We start from the raw sequence: 20,268 nt of genomic DNA, 5'->3' as shown, positions 1-20,268 counted from the left end.
AGGGTGGCGCCGCCATCTTGGGAGTGGCAAATCAGCTAAAGTATTACAAGTTTATATATCGTCTCAAAAGGAGTTCATTTGTATAAACAGGATAAGAACATTACTATTCCATCATTCCATAGTTGCCAGTCGTTCCTACGTTAAAGGGAGAGTCCCAGCTTTTCAAGTTATGTCCTCAGTTGTCAATATTGACAAAGTGTATAGTAACATTCTCTTTTTTTCTGCAGGTAAGGTGTAAATCTTAACACATATTTGTTATTAGGGATTTATAAATTGATATTTAAAATACAAAAACAGTATGTTATCATCACATTCAGGGAACATGGCACCAAGGGGGTTTGTACATTGTAGAGGTCCATACACTACCTGGAAAACATTTTGAGAGGTTGGCAAATATGTTGTTCACTATCAGTGCAATGCCCTTACAACAGGATTGAAATATATAGACTGACAGGGATTCCAAGTTTCGGTATACATAGTAACATTGGTCTACAAAAAGAAGCGTGTGTTGGGTACACACTACAGATTTGTTACCCGATTATCGTGACAATCACACAAAAAACGACTTTTAGGTCAGAAATTGCATTAGTGTGTACACTCGTTTTATCGCACCAAACCACATTGTATAGTTTGATTTGATTTTATAAACTGAGTAAAAATCACTATGAACGATGGAACAATGACGGTCAAATTCTGCAGTGTGTATGCACTCAGGACCAGCAGTGTAGGCAGATCTCTATGGAGTGCGCAGATTCATGATCTTTTCAGCAGATGGTTATAATAGATGAAAAACAATATATTGGGCGCTATACACCTTAATAATAATAAACAGTGCTAATCTCAGCTGCAGCTCTCACAAACAGGCTATGTAACCTGTAACAATCAAACATTAGCAGGAAAGCGCTAAGCTTTGAAGAAATATAAAAAAATTAATACATTATATTAATATTAATAAAAACATAAACAACAATAGCATTACTTATGGAGTTGAATCAATGTAAACTTCAGGTGCAGCAATAAATATTGTAAATATCTCAGACACTGTATAAAACACGGTCCTGATTAATGCATGAGATGGTCCCATATGATCACCACTGGTTTAGGGTCTGTGTATACAGTTCTCCTAGGCTGAAGCTACACTTTTCTCACAGCTGTGTGTGAATAAACTTTCCAGTGAATGAAAACACAGCACAATGCGCATAATCACCTGTGATGGACGGCATACTTGGTGGAGTTTGGTGCATTTCTAAACCCTGTGGTTATTTTCTCATTTTCTGCCAGGAGATTTTGCTTCATACCACTGGATCTGTTGTGGGACAGATCTCTACGTTTTCTCTATATATTGTTGGCTGAAGAAACGGATGAGTATTGTCTTTATTACTTGCAATATCTGCCCTATGCGCATTATGCTATGTTTTCATTAATTGGAAAGTTTATTCACACACAGCTGTGGGAAAAATGTCGCTTCAGCCTAGGAGAACTGTATACACAGACCCTAAACCAGTTGTGATCATATTATTATTTTTCTCTGGATAGTAGCATTTGAAGGTTTGCGACAATCTCATGCAATAATCTGGATCGTGTTTTACACAGTGTCTGAGATATTTACAATATTTATTGCTGCACCTGAAGTTTACATTGATCCAACTCCATAAGTAATGTCATTGATGTTTTATGTTTTTATTAATATTAATATAATGTATTACATTTTTATATTACATTTTTTATATTACATTTTTATAGTTCTCCTTCTTTTTTTTTTTTGCTATTGTTTAGTTATGAGAGGACGAGCACAGATCTGAAGGTAAAGCATGTAAAATCGTGTAAGTCTGTACGTGTGAATCGGCATGCTGATCGGGACTTTCAGTCATTGGTAAAATCGTTAAAGAGATCGGGAGAAATATTCTGTAGTGTGTTACAGCTTATTTCTGTCTTGCCTATGGTCAGGTTAAAAATTAGAATAGGGAATCATGTTGGTTCAAACAGAAGTGTAACATACTGAAATGTTTGTAATTAAAAACTTCAGACAGTTGTTCTGTACTGATCTATGCAGTCACATATAACAATCCACTTATAATCCAGGAATACAATATTGACTTCTTTTTTCAAGCACAAAGATTAAAAATGATAAATAATCTATACAATAAAATCAAAAATGATTTGACATTTGAAAGGTAGATGATAGGCCATGTGCAAAATGTTAAGTCATGTAATTAAACCATTTGTTACAGAACCTCTCTACACTTAGAGGTGTCAATCACTATCTCAGTTAATGTCAAACAGAACTGACTATTGCAATTGTATCCAAGAAGGTTTGCAGCAGCTGTGGTCTTCAGCTTCTCAGGCTGTCATGGGCATCTGTTAAATATTGTAACAGGTTGCCAAGATTACTGTCCTGAAATACTAGCACAAAGAAAAAATAGCAAACTGAAAGATATGTAGGAAAATACTTTAATTAGCTTAAAAAAATAAGGTTGGCAAAAATAAATGATTCCTTCGATTTATTGCATGGAGACCCTAATGAACTCTGCAGTCTTCAGTTTAAACCGTGTATCGTAGAATCTTTATTGAGGAGACTGGCACAACTTTTCTTCATCCATCAGAAAGATCCAAATGAATTTCTCTCTTTGTATTCCTTCTATAGCTTCTTCAGTCTCAGTAAGAAATAATTGATTCCTCCTTCTCAAGTCTCAGAAACCAAAACTAACTTTAGACCGTAGATGGCAGTAGTACTGTAAGTATAAAATGTGAATTATATGTGCTCTTAAATATGCATTATGATAGATATATTGTGCATTTCATATAGTACAACTATAAACAAAGCATAGCCTATTTCAGTCTGAGGCCATTCCATATCAAATCAGTACAGTTTTATAAAAAAAATTCTACCTTACATTCTCTAATTTCAATTAAATTTGGTATAACACATGCTGTCATTGGTATAAAGAAAACTCCCAAAATATTAGGCTGATATGTACACTGGTTTTGAAGTTATGTGCCTTTAAAGCTGAATTTTTTATTTTTTTAAAGTTTTGTCGCTTGACCAAAACAGACACTTTTGAACTGTGCCAACCTCAGTGGTTGAATAACACTAAGGGGTAAATGTATCAGTCGGAGGTTATCTAAAACAACTGATTTTCTGTGTTTTGCTGGCGTTATTTAAAACAACAATTTTATTAAAGGCCTTCATCATCATCATCATCATCACCATTTATTTATATAGCGCCACTAATTCCGCAGCGCTGTACAGAGAACTCACTCACATCAGTCCCTGCCCCATTGGGGCTTACAGTCTAAATTCCCTAACACAGACAGACAGACAGACACACACATTAGGGTCAATTTGATAGCAGTCAATTAACCTACCAATATGTTTTTGGAATGTGGGAGGAAACTGGAGCACCCGGAGGAAACCCACGCAAACACGGGGAGAACATGCAAACTCCTTACAGATAAGGCCATGGTTGGGAATTGAACTCATGACCTCTGTGCTGTGAGGCAGAAGTGCTAACCACTGAGCCACCGTGCTGCCTTTAATACAATTACGTTATAAATACCGGTGGAAAGACGCCAGTTTTAAATAATCACAGATACATGCACACACATACATTTACCCCTGGTTTTCAATTGTGTAAGTGATCATAACAATCCTTCTATTATATAAAAGCATAATATGAAAATATAACATAATATGTTTTGGAGCCATCAAACGCAGTCATTATGTATTTAAGATGGCTCCCTAAATATCAACAAACAGCAGATTAGTGGTCAAAGTGGAAATTTAGAAGTGCTGGTATGGAACTTCCACTTTGAAATTAATGGCTAGGGGGGGCGCCCAGGCCCCCTCGAAGGTTTAGGGATTTTGATAAAGTGAAATTAATTTTAGATGCATTTTAACACTATAAAGTATAGTATAAAACATACTAAATGATGCAAGGCTATCCACCCTGTGTCCCCCACCTCCCTGTGTCATATTACCTTTCCTTTGTGTCTCTCCACCTCTCACCTCTTCGTTAATTGATTAGCTAGGGCTAATCAATCAACAGACTTAATGCCTCTGCCTCACTCTCTGCCGCTGCGTCTATTATTTTGTTAATAAGTTTGACAGTCAGGGCGTGGGCAGCTACTCCTAATTAATCAACAGCCTTGTGCGGCTGATTAGGGGAGCTGATTGGTCCCTTTCAGTATTTAAGGCAGGAATAGCTTAGCCTCCCTATCGGTCATAGCATTTGTGCCACCACACTTGCTGAGCCGCTCCTAGATTCCAGTGGATACACTGCTTGTTCTAATTTATTTCTGTTGTGACCCTTGGCTTGTTTCTGGACCCTGCTTGAACTCTGCTTGCCCTTGACCTTTGCTTCTGTCTCCTGGATTTCCCTTACCTGATGCCATCGCCGATCCATATGGACTGTCTGTGACTACTCTGTTGACCCACGACATCTGGCTTGTCCCTGGTTATCCGTGTGCTGTGTCGCTATTTCCACTGCCTCCTACCACCATGCTACAGAGACAGTACTTTTACTACATTACAGTTAAGTCCTGGGGGCATCCGAGTACCTGCGAGTGCATCTAACTCTTAGGGAAAGTCGGCTACTATACGTGAAGACCTCTATGATCAGTTTTAAAAGGTCATGTCGGTTGCTGGTAAGTCATAACAGTCTCAAAGATATGTAGTTTTTGATTCATTATATTAACCATTATATTCAAATAACATTTTAAACACAAATATAATTATTTGACAACATATATTATAAAACAATATGGCATTTGAAAACCTAGTGTTTCAATTAACAATGCTATGCCCAAGAGGTGTCCTAAAATATTAAGACAGCATCTTACATAATGTGTTCATTATGATCAAAAATTTCCTTGAATTATCAGGGATACAGGTGTAAAATCTTCTTACCCGTTGTGTACATGTCCCTTTGCTGCTTGGCAGTAGAAAATACATAGACCGGGGCATAGATAAATATACTTATTATTTAAGGGTAATCACAGGCCGGTGCAAATGTCGATGGTAGTGATGACTGTCACCAGCAATAGTGAACTGCTTGTGATTGGCTGTTTGCGAACGCTCTGCTGATTTGTGTTCTTGTTTCATATAAACTTGTTTGTTAGCAATTGCTGTCTACATTTGGGAGCGGCACAGCTGGTGGTGAAAGTAGCAAAGGCGCAGGGAGAGCATCTACAGATCACAAGTAAGCCTCTATAGGATGCCTGACCCAGAGGTGAGAAGTCAGTTCAGGCTTCCGCCTGACATCCTGGAAAGTCTGAAGATTATGCAGAGTGACCTTGTGTATATGATAGGCATCTGTACAGCAATACCACCACTGACCTGTTTGTTGTCTTTGTTGCATTTCTGTGCATCTGGGTTATTGCAGACCGCTGTAGCTGTGGCGGCAGGGATGTCACAGCCTGCTTTTATTAGTGTACTAAAGTATTACACGTCATAAGGGCATTCCTGCCACACATCAACCAATTTTACAATTTTGCTCATTTACTACATGTAATAGGGGCAGTTGATGTAAGACATGTAGCCCTTGTACCACCAGTAAGAAATTAATCAATCTTTCATAACTGCAGATGTTGCCATTCTATCAAAGTGCAAATTATATGCGTCTGTCCTCATCCTTAGCCTAGTTCGGCGGGTTCCAAAGTGTGTGCCAGCCCTAGAAAAAAGAGAGCAAACAGAAACTTACCAATCCGCCGGGCGCCGGGACCCAGCAGCCTCCTCTCTCCCGCAGCTGTCACTGAATATCGACGTCAGTGACAGCTGCGCGAGAGAGGAGGCTGCAGGGTCCTAGCGCCGCGCGGATTGGTAAGTTTCTGTTTGCTCTCTTTTGTTCTATAGCTGGCTCCTGGCACGGGGCAGAGGAGAGGAGCAGATGGCAGAGGAGGGGGACAGATGGCAGAGGAGGCGGACATCTGGCAGAGGAGGCGGACATCTGGCAGAGGAGGCGGGCAGATGGCAGAGGAGGGGGACAGATGGCAGAGGAGGGGGACAGATGGCAGAGGAGGAGGGCAGATGGCAGAGGAGGCGGGCAGATGGCAGAGGAGGGGGACAGAGGGCAGAGGAGGGGGACAGATGGCAGAGGAGGAGGACAGAGAGCAGAGGGGGAGGACAGAGAGCAGAGGAGGGGGACAGATGGCAGTGTAGGGGGACAGAAAGCAGAGGAGGGGGACAGAGAGCAGAGGAGGGGGACAAAGAGCAGAGGAGGGGGACAGATGGCAGAGGAGGGAGACAGATGGCAGAGGAGGGGGACAGATGGCAGAGGAGGAGGGCAGATGGCAGAGGAGGGGGACAAGTGGCAGAGGAGGGGGACAGGTGGCAGAGGAGGGGGACAGATGGCAGAGGAGGAGGGCAGATGGCAGAGGAGGGGGACAGAGAGCAGAGGAGGAGGGCAGATGGCAAAGGAGGGGGACAGATGGCAGAGGAGGGGGACAGATGGCAGAGGAGGAGGGCAGGTGGCAGAGGAGGATGACAGTGTGAGAGAGGGCAGAGGAGGGTGACAGCGTGAGAGAGGGCAGAGGAGGGTGACAGCGTGAGAGAGGGCAGAGGAGGGTGACAGCGTGAGAGAGGGCATAGGAGGGTGAGAGAGGGCAGAGGAGGGTGACAGCGTGAGAGAAGGCAGAGGAGGAGGGCAGAGGAGGGGGCAGAGGGGGCAACGTGAGAGGGGGCAGTGTGCCTGGTTGCAGAGGGGGCAGTGTGCCTGGATGCAGAGGGGGCAGAGGGGCATTTTTGCATACAACTAAATAAGTATTTCTGTCATGACCTAAATACTTATTACAATTTTTTTACCCAACTACATCTAAAACAGGACTGCTCAGTAATTATTTTGGAGGGGTGCCTTGAAAAAATTTGGAGACTCTAAGGGTGCCGCAAACTGCAAAAGTTTTGGAACCACTGGCCTAGTTGTTAAATTTACTGGGAGTACCCAAGACTTGTTCATAATGAGACATTCAGAGATATGGCAAATATTATCTGAGTCAAGGTGCACATGAGTGGCTGTTAGATAAGTGGAGAAGATTCTATCACCTATAGAAGAGATAAGTGGAGAAGATTCTATCTCCTATAGAAGAGAACCAGTATATCATGATTCTGAACTATGGAAAAAGGCCGGATGATGAGGGACGATGTTATCCAACCATATTTCAGTTAAATAAAACATACTACTACTTTGTAGGTGATGTGTATCCAATATGTGTGTGCATAACAGTTCATAGATATTATATATCTTCCTACTAGGACCATGAATGTGTAGCAATGCCAGGGTTACCAATGTGAGTAATACATTCAGCCCGCACAATACATGCTGCCTACAAATACTGGCCAGCTGTGATTTAATACCTAATAGGTCAATAGGCTTAGATATTGTCACCCTCAAAAAAATTTAAAGGACGCACCACATCTGCCCCCCTGCAGCCTAATATTTAGTGTAAAATCCCAGATATTTGATGTGCACCTCATACTTTATGACCTCTATTATTTCAGTATATTTGTTTCTTCTATAGACTCTATAGATTGAAGAAGACATATTTTCTGGCTTACAACAGATTTTTTCTAAAGTAAAACAGAAAAAAAAATTATATATAGAGTCTTCGCAATTAGTAGGTGTCACCATGACGCGGTGTTGCTTTTTAAGTAAGACTGTCTTATATTTATGCCAGTTTTATAGTCATTTATGAGCTCGGAAACCATACCCAATCTGAAATTTCACAAACCGTCTTATTGCAAAGGTGGCATCCAATCACAGTACCACGCTTGAAGTCACTGAACTCTTCAGAACAACCCATTTTGTATTAGAAATGTTTGCAAATGGAAACTGCATGTCTAGTTGCTTGATTTTATACACCTCTGGCAACGGGTCTGATTGAAACACCTCAAATCAATAATTAACTGGTGTGGCCTGTCATGAACATAGAGAACTTAGTTATTTATAAGGGTTAACCAGTCACATAATTGTGGGGAATAAGGGATAAATCATAACTGCAGTGTAAATATGTTATGTCAAATGAATCCATTGAGAAGTTTAGCTACTAAAGTGTAAAATGTGAAGACAGAATGTCTGATGTAAATGATGGCTTTGCACATTCCAGTGTGAGAAGATAGGAGTGTCACCTGTGACAGCTTCAAAGAGCTCCTGCTGAGAGATATAGCCTGGCCAGGGAGGGAGTTGTGACACCTGAATAGACTCTTAGGAACAACTCAGCATGTTGTCCGGCTCAAAGTGGCCATGTGCTGACGTTGGCTATATGTGATATAGTATATATATAATTCTGTTTTAAAATATGCCACTTAAAATCAATAAAAGTAGTGATCAACCATATATTCCTCCATAGCAGGATGAAGAGCAGCTCATATATTAATTTAAGAATTCTGCCCCACAGAGAACTTAAGGAATTGAGTATAGTATATGATTACACTGTATCTGTGTTTGATATCAAAAGATGGACCAGTTCATATGGGATTTATTAATGATAAAATTGGATCTGTGTGATGCTCCACAGAAAAGTTAGGTCACATAGTAGAATTGGTTAGTAAATCAGGCAACATGCAAATGGTGATTGAAAAAAAGTGTCACAGGCCACAACCCCCTGGGGTTAGAAAGAGGTGTGGAAGTGTCTGTAAAAGGCTGAAACCGGATACAGCAAATTGTCAGACTTGTGGGAAATTAATTCACATTGATAAGCTGTCCATCTTCCAAACCAATTTCCCTTGGCCATAAAAAGAATGCAACTCATGTAAGTGCTACTCTGAATGTAACCTCTTTTATTTTTAACTGCTTTGCTTGTGTATGTTATCTCAATCTATTAAATGTTTATTAATTATTTTTACATCTGAATGCCCTGTACTTTTGTATATTAAATCTATAATTTAATATGTTGCGTCCTTGATACTCTAACAAATCCATTAGCCTGTTAAGAAGAAATAGCTCGACCAAGTTAACCCTTTGAATGCAGTGTGTGATTTGTGATACATTTGATTAACATGCAGTGTGTGCTTACATTTACATTTGTTTAACAGTCTGGACTCGTGAAGAGTTAACCCTTTGTTTGCTGGTGTGGGTCTTGCTAGTCTATGGGCAGCTAAAAGCCTTGTGTACCAGTGTGGGACAGTATATTGGAGTCCTCTTGTCTTGCTTAAAAAGTTGCTATGTTTGACTGTTCACAACCCGGTTTTTAAAGCAACCTTTCTTTACATTCTACAGTTGTTTTGTAAACTTCACAAACTGCTAAAATCTGGTGTTATACATGTCTCCACTAGGTGGCAACAAACACAACAAAAATCCTATAGCAGAGTTTCTCTACTTTTTGGATCACTCCCTCACTCAGCAGGAAGGGGGTGGTGATCATGTGTGGAACTGTTGTTGTGTTCTCTCACCTTCGTACATCTCTGATGCAGTAACTCCAACTGAATAGACGCTGGTGTTGAAGGATTCAGAAGGAATTCTGGGGTTGACTCGAGAGATGCTTAAAGCCTGTGACCAAGCTGTAGATCCACACACAGGCAACAATATATAACACCCACCAGGGCACAGTTATTAAAGAGATATAAGAGTAAGGCTGGGTGTTTTTGTCCAATTTCGGGCAAATCATCCGACATACGACCGTTTGGTCGGAAGTCGGGTTAGTGTGTATAGTGACACAATGGTCTAAAGTCGTGCCAAAGTGTCGATTATCGGTTCATTTGGTTGGTCGTACTGTTTAATATTTTTCAACCAATCTACCTAACGATCATGTAGTGTATATAATTTTTCAATCGATCCGCGACCAAGTTCCTTCGAGCTGCGACTCATTTGGGGGCGTGTGTATGTTCATTTCTGATACCTGTACCAGTCCCACGTGGTGCGGTGTCCGCACGTCACTCATTTGGTAATTAGGTGCTTCTAGCGGTAAAGCAATAGCAGGTGTCTATCGCATTAATGCGTATCGCATATGTCTGCCAGCTTAATTATAAACCTTTGTCAGTGTAGTCTTATAACAAACAGCGTTTTATTTGTACGTGTATTGCTTATGTCTGCCTCCTTAATTATAGCTATGTGTCACTTTATTGTACACTCAATACACATTGATAAAAAGGTTAAATATGTGTATTACATTTGTCTGACTGCATAATTATATACAGTTTTGTATATAACACTCGTTTGTGTGTCCCTATAGGTGTGTATTTTATATATGTCTGGTTGCATATTAGTACACCTGTGTAAATTGTTCTGCTTCTTGCACCTGTGTTCTGTAAAACCCTTTACATGTACATTTAAGTTGTTTTGTAATCGTACCTTTGTTTACTTGTTAATGTATATATTTGTAAAATACACAGAATAAACCACACATTGTACATCCAACACATTTATTGTTGAATTATGCTTCAAAAGTAAAGTGATAAATAAAACATATTTGTATTATTAGTATAACATTTGACTGTTTAATGCTGAGAGTGGCTAGTGCTTTGTGGCATAAGCTCCTGAAAAAAACTGAAACATCTCCATGAAGTTTCTTTTCTATTTTTTTTATTTTTTTTACATCATTGATGTTTGTCCTCAATTCTTTAAAATATTTGTCAAGCTTTTCCATCTTCTCTACCACACCATGCAAAGGACTACCAGCATTCTTTTCTCCCTCAGAACTTTCGTCTCATATGACGATTGTATCTACGACAAAAGGAAAAAAAAAAGTTTAGCATTTAACTTCTCGATCCGTAATAAAGTTTAGTTCTTTTCTAAGACCAAGTAAAGTCGCAATGTGCTCACCTTCTACACTGCTCGTAATAACTTTATGTTGTGGCCCTTCTTGCTGCATCTCTGCGAAGGTGCCGTTTACCTTCATAGGTTGTGTAAAACAGGTGTCATTTTGGTTATTATAACGGTATACGTTTCTCGCCAAAACATTTTACAGTTTCCACATGTGACTTCAAATACCTTCTTTTAAAACATCTTTTTTTTCTTCTAATTCTGTATCTTTTTTTAACTTTCATAATTACGTGTTCAGCAGTTACATTTTCGGTACCTATGTAGCACATTTTTAATATACTATATACTATTGTCAGTTGTTTATCTACAAATTCACCTACAAGTCCTTCAAGCAGTCAAACTCACTTTTTTTTAATGTTTCTACGGATTCGCTTCAGTCTCCGTTGTTCTTTATTTTTTAGATCTGACCAACGCTTCTGTACTTGAAATTTATTTGTTTTCTTTCCAAGTTTCACCTTAATTTGTTTTAGTAATTTCTGAATTATTATTTAATTCCTGGTATTAACTCTCCGGTATTTTCTCTTTTGGCAGTCATAGTCGTACTGGTCCAGTACTTTTACCATCATCTCCACCTTTCATGGGCTCATTACCTTTGCTCTTTTCATGCCCGTTAATGGTGTTTCTTCTTCTTCTCCATCCCCTTCCACTACTTCTACAAATTTTTTTCCTTACTTCTGGGACCCCCACCGACACCTGCTCCTCTCCCGCCATCTTCTTACGTCCCTCGGTAATTTTATACACTCAGACATGGGCGTTCGTTTCAGTTGTGGACCAATCAGTGGTGGTACCTCTACAGAATGGAGCATTGTGGGTGAAGGTCAGTCGTGTATAATAACCTTGTGTTTAGCGAATATATCAATATATTTAACCCCTAGTGGTCCGAGAAAAACAAACGGATACTACGAGCATTTTACACCTTACATCCATTGCCATACAAGGTAAGTTGTGATTATTAATTTTTTCTTGTACCAGTGTGGTTATCATAACAACTGCATAAATATATATTTTGTGACTGTTAATATGTGTATATGCAAAATACTTTTGTTAGACTTACTAGTATTTATGATACACTAGTACTAGTACATAAAATTATGCTGAAAATATTTTATAAATATAGTACCATATATTGAATCGTTTTTTGATATTATCAGTGGACAAAAGATGGCCATGACTCTTTCTTTTTATTTTTAAACAGAACCTGAAAATGTCATATGACCGCAATGTGGAGCTCATGAGGGATTTCATTGAGACTTATATTGCGCACGCTTGTTTGTGGAAATTTAAATCAAAGGAATATTGTAACAGAATGCTCTGTAATGTGGCTATGCAAGAACTTGTGAAAGTGTGCCTGCGACATTACCCTGGAGCAATGTGGAATGGACAAAGAGCAAAATACAGAACCTTCGGATTGTATACAAGAAAAGAACTAAATAAGGTTAAGGCCTAAAAAAATCAGTGGCAGGTGCAGATGATGTTTATGTGCCAAAGCTGTGGTACTTTGACCTTCTACACTTCATTCGTGAAAATGAAATTACACGCCAGTCCAACTGCAGCCTGGATACAGACAGTAGTCTCATCATCATCATCACCATTTATTTATATAGCGCCACTAATTCCGCAGCGCTGTACAGAGAACTCATTCACATCAGTCCCTGCCCCATTGGGGCTTACAGTCTAAATTCCCTAATATATACAGACAGACAGAGAGACACAAACACAGACAGAGAGACGCACAGACACAGACTAGGGTAAATTTGTTAGCAGCCAATTAACCTACTAGTATGTTTTTGGAGTGTGGGAGGAAACCGGAGAACCCGGAGCAGTACAAATACATAACAATAAAGTTTGCACACATAACATGCTTATGCACAACTGTTACACACAATCATTCTGCCGTGGCACAGCACCTTCCCCATTAAACTTGAAGGTTTGCCTCCCTGTTTAATTTTGCACTGGCACTTGCATTTCTAAGGTGGTCTGATTCTAGAGGTGTCAAGCCAACTACCTCCATTTCCTCAACATTGTTGTCCTCATAAGTATGTGAACTGTGTACGCAGGAGGTTTTACATCTTAGAAAGTTATGCAGAAGACAACAGGCCATCACCACTTTGTCTATATTGTCCAAACGCAGATTAATAGCAGAAAACTCTGAATCTGTTACTGAGAATTCCAAATGCATTTTCTACAACACGCCTGGCTCGTGACAGTCTATAATTAAATATATACGCCTTTCTGTAGACAGATTGCGTTGCGGGTAAGGTATCAATACGTTGTTGTGCAATGCAAAAGCTTCATCCACCACAAACACAAAATGTAGTCCATATTTTGTATTACTTCCAATTGGAATATTAAGCTCATAGTTTTTTAATTTAGCATGAAAGGGAGTCTTCTCCAATGCACCACCATGAGACACTGTACCATTTTTTCCAATGTCCACAAATAAGAATTCATAATTCACATCCATTATGGCCATTAGAATGATGCTGAAAAAACCTTTATAATTATAATAAAAATATCCACTGTTGGATAGAGGCATAATTCTGACATGTTTCCCATCAATGGCACCACCACAGTTTGGAAAATTCAAGTGCTTATCAAATTCGTCCACAGTAATTTGCCATTGTTCTACCATTGCAGGAAACTGAAACATAAAGATAAGTGAAAGAGTTTAATTACATGCACTTAATATTTTACTTTTTTTTGTTCTCATTTCTCGAGTACTCAGCCAGCTGTCCTGTCACAAGAACTCATGATGGAACTTAATGACCAAGAAGAGACAACTACAACTATTGTACAGGGAACCCGGGTGACAGTCAACAACCAGGATGTACCTGAGGTTGTAATTCCACCACAAATGCAACAAAAGAGGTAAAAAAAATCCTCCGTGAGGTTGATGAAAGTGAAGCGCTAACTACAAAGATGGTGGAATGCGCAAACACTTTGATGGCCAAAAAACCTGAACCGCACACTTTTGAACTACTTGGAAAAACGCTAGCAGGCAAAATGAAAAGTGCTAGTAGACTAATACAAGTGGAAATGGAGCGTTTGGTGTGCGACCTCTTGTGTAGGGCTACCAAGGAAGATTTGTACCCGGATACAATTCTAACGCCAGCAAACCACAGCCAGACACCATCGTACACATTATGGCAAACAGAGATGCAGCATGGTAGTATGGGAGGACAATATTTAATACCAAAACCATTCCTGACTTCTACCCCTATACCCAGCTCAAACATGCAACACTTCAGTGGAAGTTCCTCACAAATGGATAATAGCGAATTGTTGCAATATGAACAACTATAAACTGTTTATTTGGCTGCTTTTATTGGTTTGTACTTTATAAATTTAATATAGTAACTTTTATGTATGTAAATAAAATTATACATTTATATCTAAAAAAGACTATTTATGTTTACCAGCCTTCATATACTGTTCATGGAGAACTTCAGTGATAGCATCACAGGTCTCAGGTATTATCAAACCCAGAGCTTGCGGGTGACATTGCTGTGCTGTATTTCAGATCAGCCAGTGTCCTTCCTGTTGCCAGAAATTTTAGGGTAGCAACTAGTCTCTGCTCAGCAGATATAGGTCTCCTGAAACGGGTGTCCTCCTTCTGGATGATGGAGGTGACTAGTTGGAGCAGTTCCTGGAATGTTGGTTCATTCATTCTCAGGAAATTCCTGAAGTCATCGGGGTTGTTGTCCCGTATCTCCTGCACCAGGGGCATACAAGAGAATGAGTCTCTCCTCTTGAACCAGTCTTTGGTCCAACACGATCTATTCTTTCTCCTTCATTCCCTTTGGGTCTGTACTTGCAATCTTCTTGCCACAGTGAGCAGAAAAAGAGAAGTTGCTTGTTGTTCTTCAAAAGTATCCATATTAGTAAAAATATTTTTTTTATGTGCGGTTGACAACGAACGTACAATGTACACGTGGTAGCGAATGTATGAAGAAAACGTGTCATCTTCACTTTTTTATGAGGTTTGAGGTGGTTACTATTGAACATGCTCTGCCCCTTATTTCAATTTCTTGGGGAAATCGTTACGTAGTCGTTTAAGTAAGTACAAATTTCTAAGCTTAATATGGCCGTGAGAAATCGCCTCCCGGAAAGTCAGTCTTTTGTTAATTGTCTAAAACGTGACTAGTGTGTACGCATTAATCGTTCAAGAGATCGGACCTTCGGTCGAAGGGAAAGTCATTGTAGACAACACGTTGGTCCAAAAATTCTTCAGTGTGTACCTAGACTAATGGTGGACTGATAGTAAAAAGCAATTGTCAAAAGTTAAGTGTAAATTGGCTGTAAATAATGCAGATTGTAATTAATAAAATGGTAATCGCAACAAGTAAATGGGATTATTGGTTTCACAGGTCTCTATGTCAAACACCTTGTCTATCACAGCAGCAGGCACATTAACAATATGTAAATACAGTCCTAACTAAACAATTTGAATAAAATCCTATGTATACAGTGAAAATAGTTGGTACCATTGGTGCACTCAATAGTCGGTAACTCGGCTTACAAATTTCATATTGTTAGACTGGGTACACAATACAGAAAATTTCACCTTTTATCCTCTTTAACGATTTTACCAACGACAGAAAATGGTGAGTTCTATGGAATGATCTATTGTAGTGGATTGGAGATGGCGGAGATGACATGCAGTTGAAGCAGAGAGAAAAGGTGGCTGGATTTAGGTACCATTGGGAAGGTAGGCAGCTGTGTAGATATTTTATACACTCTCAGATGTGCATTCTGTGTCCTTCATCCCTGTCCGCCATGGAGGGAGGAAACCTGTGTAATGTGAAGCTTGAGCAGAGGCTGCATATGGTCTCTGCACTATATGGCTATCGCTAATTGCATTGTATTGTTGTTTCTTGGATATACTCTGTATTGTATACCGATCACTAGAATGCTCCCTGTATTGTATATTGGTCACTTGGTGTCAGGCGCTGTCCCTGTGTTTCCACTTCCACAGAGGGAATGGCGCCTGCCTCCGGTGACATCATCATCATCATTTATTTATATAGCGCCAGCAAATTCCGTAGCGCTTTACAATTGGGAACAAACAGTAATTAAACAATTCTGCGTAATACATACAGAGAGGTAAGAGAACCCTGCTCGCAAAGCTTACAATCTATGGTTCACATCAGGCAACCAAATGCATAACTTCCGGCAGATTACCGGGTGATTCTGCACATGCGCGTCCCGTTGCTAGGCAACGGGACCCTATTCCTGACTCTGGCGGCGCTGATCCACGGCACCACCGTCGGTAATTACGTCCCCTCTCTCCTGTATTTATTCTCAGCTCTGGCACGTATTGGGTCCCCTTATTCCAGCACTTCCTGTGTTTTCCATTCTGACTGCTCCTGTGTTTGACCTCAGCTTTATACCCGACCTGCTCCTGGTTCTCCCTCCTGGCTTTGGTGATATACATATATTCTGATTCCTGTGTTTGACCTCGGACCTCGGACCGTCTGACTACGCTTTGGATATTCCCTCGGTACCTCTCTTTCTTGCGTCTGTCTGTCCCGGATTGCCTGACACCCTCTTCCATATAATTGTTTCTCTGATTACTCACTTTGAGGACCGCAACCTGCGTGTCTCCCGCAGCTAAGCCCAAACATCCTTGCGGGGGTCCCTGGCGAAGAACAGAGACACGTTAGACTCCACACCTCTCTGCTTAGTAGTGTCAAAATCAGCAAGCATTCCTCCAATTTCCTGAATAACGTGACACTAGGATGCTCTCTGTATTGTATATCGGTCAGTAGGATGCTCTCTGAATTGTATATCGGTCACTAGGATGCTCTCTGTATTGTCTATTGGTCACCAGGATGCTCTTTGTATTGTATATAGGTCACTAGGATGCTCTCTGTAGTGTATATCGGTCACTAGGATGCTCTCGTTTATATATATATATATATATATATATATATATATATATATATATATATGTGTGTGTATAGAGAGAGAGAGAGTTATCTAGTACAGGGCACATTATTATGTAGAAAAGTATAACACCTGCTTTGTCTTACTTGCAATACATCCCTGTTATTTTTTCTTGAGGATGCTATATGCAGTCTCCTATCTATATTGATATAATTTACTCCTCCCTAATTTGATTGACACCATTTTTATATACAGTCTCTTGTCTATATTGACTGATACCATTTATATGCAACTTATATGCGTCATTTAGGGTCAGTAAAATAACATAACTTTACCTCTTAACTGCAATGATTCCACCAGAATAGTCACAATTTTGGAGGACTGTCCTGCTCAGCTAAGAACTCCAGGAACAGTTTCCTTAAATGTTGTCTGAACCGGTTAATGGTGTGTGCATCATGTAAGGAGGGGGGGATGGGGGTGGGTGAGAGAGGCGTTATCCATGCCCTCCATTGTGCTGGCTACGCCCCCTCCGATGACTTGGTGCTGCTCACAATAGGCTCTTCATAATTTCAGCTCCAGGCCCATGTGGCCATGATCTAGGTCCTGACATGTCAGTGTTAGTAGTGATAATATTGCTCTGTTCCCGACATTAGAGCAAATAAACCCCTGTACTAGGAAAATGTTTGAGTTACATATAGAAGTAAAGTGGTAAAATGCATTAGAGAAATCTCCAATGCCGGCTGTTATATTACTCACATGGAGCAGCCTGGTAACAGAGTTATGTAATGCGCTTTCATGTAACACTGGTGTTTACCCAAAACAAGCATTGACACTTTATTGTAGTAGGAGTAATAGCACTGAAGGCAATTGGCTTACCGGGATCTGCAGGACGTACGCTGCCCAGCTGCCATCACGGCACAGCATCATGTCCCATCAGATTATTGTGGCCTGTGACTGGGTGAAGATTGGCACTCCACAGTGGGGAACCGGTTATTTGGAAAATAAAATATTAGTGTTAACCTGTCTTCCAATGTATTGTATTAGTAGGATTGGTAGGTAAAATGAGACACGTGAGGCAGTCATCCTGAGGAATCATTTATAATGCACCCACATATTAATAGGCCTGTTTAAAAAGACACTATGATCCAAACTGTGTATAATGACCAGCGATAAAGCCTTAGGCTGGATACACACTGCAGGGTTTTTAGCCGATTATCAGGCAAAACACAAACACACGATAAACAACCGTTCAGTCCGATATCACAGTAGTGTGTACACTTCAACGATGAACGTTTATTGTTCCATAGCTCATCGTATCGTTTTTATTTGAATTTTAAACCGGACTAAAAATCTCGTTCAACAATGGAACTATGTCGTTCCAATCCTGCAGTGTGTAAGCACTCAGGACCGGCAGTGTCCATAGATCTCTATGGAGTGTGCAGAGTCACCATCTTTTCAGCTGATGGTTATGACAGATCTGATAATAAATCGTGTAAAACGTATATATTGTGTACTCAGGAATCGGCATGCTGATCGGGACTTTTTTTTTTGTTGTTGATAAAATCGTTAAAGATGTTTCATCGGGAAAGAAATTCTGTAGTGTGTGCCCAGCCTCAGTCTCAATGTATATGACTTTTCACTTTACTGCAAAAAATAAGTACTTACTATTATCTCTAACTGATTCCGTTGTCTGTATCCCAGCCCGAGCTACGTACATGAGTGACTGGAGTAAGAGATCTCATAGAATGACACCCAGCTTACACAGTGATCCCAAATCAATACAACAGAGAGAAAACATCAACTTTAAATCTTATTGATAAAACAATGACAGCAAATTGTGCCATAAAAAGCATAAAAGATGAACAATTTACAAACGTCCCTGGTGCTTGTAGCAAAAAAGATACTGTAACCCTCAGCAACCAATTCATTGCCTGTTTTGCAGTAGACTAAAGCCTGTAACACAGCAACTAAAAATCTAGTATCAATAGTTTCATGGTGCCTTGTAGTCAGTCCTCTACTGGCTAGTCACATATTGTCTCTGTGGGCCCACCAAGCATACAGATACCACTTATACTAATAGATAATGAACTGTCATGGTATTGGGGCTTCCTAGAGACTTCTCAAAACACAGCTTCTGCTGTTTTGTAATTTATGTAAATTAACACATATATTTAAATGTATTTTATTCCTGCTGTGCGATTTTAATATAATAAAAGTGTTTGCATTCCTATCAAGGCTGATAACCACTAAACATAGATTTAATGGCATGTTTCCATACCTTCAGTTAACTGACATTATATAATTAGGCAAATCAAATTTTTAAATAGTAGTAGAAGAATAGAAAGTCTTATAATAAGTATCTATTAGAGGTATCGTTTATCTGGCTTTCTGTTACAGCATTGCTGCTGGTTTGCACGATGTGACACTTCCTAATCCATTAGGAAAGATGTCTCTCTACTGTCGGCAGTTCCCATTGATCATGTAACCGTTTTCTTACACACACTGCATGCTGCTCTAGTAATTTATTAATATAAAACCTGACAGTTCCTCTTTAAGAAAGAGGAGCCCGACCATGCATGCAATCGCATAACATCATGTTTTTGTAAACAACAGACAAGGTCACCTACAAGTAGGAACTATGCATATGGATAACATTGTTAGCAATTTTGGGAATATTTACAAATAACATGCATAGTCATTTTTTTTCAGTTTCTGAAAACAAAGTTGGTTGTAACAGAGAAATAGATATATATTGAAAAAAGATTGGAATAATATTTTGTGAATTACAGAAAATATGACTGATCCGGTACATTGTAAGTTCTTGAGAAGACTAGTGGTAATACCAATCTCTTCCTAGAGGTGGCAGCTCAGATAGTTACATTTTATTGTGATCTGCTCAAAGTATTTATGGGAAACCCATTTACAAAAAATTACCTGCCCAATATCTTCTGTCTAACTTTACCGAGCACTAATCTTCAAATATTTTGTTTTTACATATTTTCTGAAATTGGAGGTCCATTTACAAAAGTGTAAGCATGCAGGCCCATAGCAGAAATGTTTCTTTATAAATAAGGCTGGAATGAGAAGTATTGGAACAATAAAAGAACAACATTGCATTGAACAAAGAGGGGCTTCTATAGTGCTAGTAGGACTTTTGAAGTGACGTTTTTTTTTACGCTTTTCACTGTGTGCATTTCCAGCAAAACCAGCAATCCTGTAAATGTGGATGTGCAGCTTTGTATGAACAAAGGGCATTAATAGTGCACAAATACAAATATGTTCCAGAGCACATTTCTTTAGCTTTGTAATGGGACCTAAATAGTCTTGAAAGATTGAAATTATATTCAACTCAACCAATAAAAGGTTTCAATTCTAATACAGTTGTCCCAGTTCTTTTACAATGACATACTGTTATGACCAATGTAGCACAAATAATATGTATGGTTAATAACATAATATGGACAATCGTATGTCCATATGTATCACAGACAAAGAATAGTAGTTCCAGTCCTTTACGTAAGGTGTTATACCGCAGAGAGACTGCATAGATATTGACTGATTGTTCTCAGTCCAGAGGAACCTTCTCTTGTGTGTGGAGGTAGCTGTTTAATACTGGTTTCTTACTTATTTT

The 20,268-nt window shown here is 39.5% G+C and overlaps 1 protein-coding gene across 1 annotated transcript in view; it reads left to right on the top strand.

Annotated features, from left to right (window-relative positions):
* Window positions 1–22: 22 nt before the first annotated feature.
* Window positions 23–20,268, top strand: part of LDB1 (LIM domain binding 1) — a 199,626-nt gene continuing 179,380 nt past the window's right edge. Inside the window, exons 1-2 of the mRNA XM_075215901.1 lie at window positions 23–227; window positions 2,645–2,734. The gene's annotated coding sequence lies outside the window, so the exon portion shown is untranslated. The remainder of the gene's footprint in view (window positions 228–2,644; window positions 2,735–20,268) is intronic.

The sequence above is a fragment of the Mixophyes fleayi genome, chromosome 6 (genome assembly GCF_038048845.1).
Source record: "Mixophyes fleayi isolate aMixFle1 chromosome 6, aMixFle1.hap1, whole genome shotgun sequence".
Classification (NCBI taxonomy): domain Eukaryota; kingdom Metazoa; phylum Chordata; class Amphibia; order Anura; family Limnodynastidae; genus Mixophyes; species Mixophyes fleayi.
This window is presented reverse-complemented; position numbering and strand designations above follow the sequence as displayed.